The sequence below is a fragment of the Hordeum vulgare genome, chromosome 7H (assembly GCF_904849725.1).
Source record: "Hordeum vulgare subsp. vulgare chromosome 7H, MorexV3_pseudomolecules_assembly, whole genome shotgun sequence".
NCBI lineage: Eukaryota > Viridiplantae > Streptophyta > Magnoliopsida > Poales > Poaceae > Hordeum > Hordeum vulgare.
Genome location: NC_058524.1, coordinates 424155322 through 424159864, shown reverse-complemented (window position 1 = coordinate 424159864; position 4543 = coordinate 424155322).

Sequence of the window (4543 nt, the reverse complement as noted above, 5' to 3'; positions counted from 1 at the left end):
TCATTTGCTACTTTTGAATGGTTTAGCCCTTTCTAACTTCATGGTATCATGCATTTCGACCACATATATATACAAAAAGTCTTCAGTTCAAATAAGTTCAAAAAATGAAATCCCTTTTTGTAACAGATCTGTTTTTGATTAAAACAGTCATTTAAAAATGGAAGACCATTAGTCCCACGTGGCATGCAGCGGAATCAGGTGAGGGAGTGTCCACCATACATGAGAGAAGAAGAATGTCGACTGCTGCTGTGGGGGGTCGTTTCTCCTTCTTCTCCTTGTGCTAGATATTGTTTATGCACTAGGGGAAGTAGGAGTAGCGACCATCACCGACGGTTGAAAAATCAGGTGAGCTAGTGTCCACCATATATGAGAGAAGAAGAATGTAGTCACTTATTGTGGGGGTCGCTTCTACTTCCAAAGAGATTGTCCATTTTGTACACGAAGTGCATCCAGTTTTTAACGTAACCCTCTCAACTTTCTCGCACATGCTATGTGGGTGAAATGATGATAGCATGCCAACTTTCAACATTTTTAGAGTTCATTTGTAGTGCTTTGCAATTTCAGGGTCAACTAGCTCAAAAAAAAAAAGTAAATGCACGAAGAATACCAAATGAAGTCAGAAATTGTTGAAATTTTGTGATGTGCCTTTGAATGGTGCACTTTGAACACACAAAAAGTATGGAGTTCAAATAAGTTCAAAAAATGAAATCCCTTCGTAACAGATGAGTTCTCGTTCGAAACGCTGATAGTTCGAGAGAGATTGTCCGTTTTGTACACGAAGTGCATCCAATTTTTGTCGTAGCCCTCTCAAATTCTTAACACATGCTATGTGGGTGAAATGATGATAGCATGCCAACTTTCAACATTTTCAGAGTTCATTTGTAGTGCTTTTCAATTTCAGGGTCAACTAGCTCAAAAAAATAAGTAAATGCACGAAGAATACCAAATGAAGTCGGAAATTGTTGAAATTTTGTGATGTGCCTTTGAATGGTGCATTTTGAACACACAAAAAGTATGTAGTTCAAATAAGTTCAAAAAAATGAAATCCCTTTGTAAGAGATGAGTTCTCGTTCGAAACCGTGATACTTCGAGAGAGATTGTCCGTTTTGTACACGAAGTGCATCCAGTTTTCGTCGTAGCCCTCTCAACTTTTTAACACATGCTATGTGGGTGAAATTATGATAGCATGCCAACTTTCAACATTTTCAGAGTTCATTTGTAGTGCTTTTCAATTTCAGGGTCAACTAGCTCAAAAAATAATAATTAAATGCACGAAGAATACCAAATGAAGTCAGAAATTGTTGAAATTTTGTGATGTGCCTTTGAATGGTGCATTTTGAACACACAAAAAGTATGGAGTTTAAATAAGTTCAAAAAAATGAAATCCCTTTGTAAGAGATGAGTTCTCGTTCGAAACGCTGATACTTCGAGAGAGATTTTCCGTTTTGTACACGAAGTGCATCCAGTTTTTGCCGTAGCCCTCTCAACTTTTTAAGACATGCTATGTGGGTGAAATGAAGATAGCATGCCAACTTTCATCATTTTCAGAGTTCATTTGTAGTGCTTTTCAATTTCAGGGTCAACTAGCTCAAAAAAATAAAAGTGAATGCACGAAGAATACCAAATGAAGTCAGAAATTGTTGAAATTTTGTGATGTCCCTTTGAATGGTGCATTTTGAACACACAAAAACTATGGAGTTCAAATAAGTTCAAAAAAATGAAATCCCTTTGTAAGAGATGAGTTCTCGTTCGAAAACCTGATACTTCAAGAGAGATTGTCCGTTTTGTATACGAAGTGCATCCAGTTTTTGTTGTACCCCTCTCAACTTTTTAACAGATGCTATGTGGGTGAAATGATGATAGCATGCCAACTTTCAACATTTTCAGAGTTCATTTGTAGTGCTTTTCAATTTCAGGGTCAACTAGCTCAAAAACAATAAGTAAATGCACGAAGAATACCAAATGAAGTCGGAAATTGTTGAAATTTTGTGATGTGCCTTTGAATGGTGCATTTTGAACACACAAAAACTATGTAGTTCAAATAAGTTCAAAAAAATGAAATCCCTTTGTAAGAGATGAGTTCTCGTTCGAAACCATGATACTTCGAGAGAGATTGTCCGTTTTGTACACGAAGTGCATCCAGTTTTCGTCGTAGCCCTCTCAACTTTTTAACACATGCTATGTGGGTGAAATTATGATAGCATGCCAACTTTCAACATTTTCAGAGTTCATTTGTAGTGCTTTTCAATTTCAGGGTCAACTAGCTCAAAAAAATAAGTAAATGCACGAAGAATACCAAATGAAGTCGGAAATTGTTGAAATTTTGTGATGTGCCTTTGAATGGTGCATTTTGAACACACAAAAAGTATGTAGTTCAAATAAGTTCAAAAAAATGAAATCCCTTTGTAAGAGATGAGTTCTCGTTCGAAACCGTGATACTTCGAGAGAGATTGTCCGTTTTGTACACGAAGTGCATCCAGTTTTCATCGTAGCCCTCTCAACTTTTTAACACATGCTATGTGGGTGAAATTATGATAGCATGCCAACTTTCAACATTTTCAGAGTTCATTTGTAGTGCTTTTCTATTTCAGGGTCAACTAGCTCAAAAAAAAAAAGTAAATGCACGAAGAATACCAAATGAAGTCAGAAATTGTTGAAATTTTGTGATGTGCCTTTGAATGGTGCATTTTGAACACACAAAAAGTATGGAGTTTAAATAAGTTCAAAAAAATGAAATCCCTTTGTAAGAGGTGAGTTCTCATTCGAAACGCTGATACTTCGAGAGAGATTTTCCGTTTTGTACACGAAGTGCATCCAGTTTTTGCCGTAGCCCTCTCAACTTTTTAAGACATGCTGTGTGGGTGAAATGAAGATAGCATGCCAACTTTCATCATTTTCAGAGTTCATTTGTAGTGCTTTTCAATTTCAGGGTCAACTAGCTCAAAAAAATAAAAGTGAATGCACGAAGAATACCAAATGAAGTCAGAAATTGTTGAAATTTTGTGATGTCCCTTTGAATGGTGCATTTTGAACACACAAAAACTATGGAGTTCAAATAAGTTCAAAAAAATGAAATCCCTTGGTAAGAGATGAGTTCTCGTTCGAAACCCTGATACTTCAAGAGAGATTGTCCGTTTTGTACACGAAGTGCATCCAGTTTTTGTCGTAGCCCTCTCAACTTTTTAACAGATGCTATGTGGGTGAAATGATGATAGCATGCCAACTTTCAACATTTTCAGACTTCATTTGTAGTGCTTTTCAATTTCAGGGTCAACTAGCTCAAAAAAAATAAGTAAATGCACGAAGAATACCAAATGAAGTCGGAAATTGTTGAAATTTTGTGATGTGCCTTTGAATGGTGCATTTTGAACACACAAAAAGTATGTAGTTCAAATAAGTTCAAAAAAATGAAATCCCTTTGTAAGAGATGAGTTCTCGTTCGAAACCGTGATACTTCGAGAGAGATTGTCCGTTTTGTACACGAAGTGCATCCAGTTTTCGTCGTAGCCCTCTCAACTTTTTAACACATGCTATGTGGGTGAAATTATGATAGCATGCCAACTTTCAACATTTTCAGAGTTCATTTGTAGTGCTTTTCAATTTCAGGGTCAACTAGCTCAAAAAATAATAATTAAATGCACGAAGAATACCAAATGAAGTCAGAAATTGTTGAAATTTTGTGATGTGCCTTTGAATGGTGCATTTTGAACACACAAAAAGTATGGAGTTTAAATAAGTTCAAAAAAATGAAATCCCTTTGTAAGAGATGAGTTCTCGTTCGAAACGCTGATACTTCGAGAGAGATTTTCCGTTTTGTACACGAAGTGCATCCAGTTTTTGCCGTAGCCCTCTCAACTTTTTAAGACATGCTATGTGGGTGAAATGAAGATAGCATGCCAACTTTCATCATTTTCAGAGTTCATTTGTAGTGCTTTTCAATTTCAGGGTCAACTAGCTCAAAAAAATAAAAGTGAATGCACGAAGAATACCAAATGAAGTCAGAAATTGTTGAAATTTTGTGATGTCCCTTTGAATGGTGCATTTTGAACACACAAAAACTATGGAGTTCAAATAAGTTCAAAAAAATGAAATCCCTTTGTAAGAGATGAGTTCTCGTTCGAAAACCTGATACTTCAAGAGAGATTGTCCGTTTTGTATACGAAGTGCATCCAGTTTTTGTTGTACCCCTCTCAACTTTTTAACAGATGCTATGTGGGTGAAATGATGATAGCATGCCAACTTTCAACATTTTCAGAGTTCATTTGTAGTGCTTTTCAATTTCAGGGTCAACTAGCTCAAAAACAATAAGTAAATGCACGAAGAATACCAAATGAAGTCGGAAATTGTTGAAATTTTGTGATGTGCCTTTGAATGGTGCATTTTGAACACACAAAAACTATGTAGTTCAAATAAGTTCAAAAAAATGAAATCCCTTTGTAAGAGATGAGTTCTCGTTCGAAACCATGATACTTCGAGAGAGATTGTCCGTTTTGTACACGAAGTGCATCCAGTTTTCGTCGTAGCCCTCTCAACTTTTTAACAC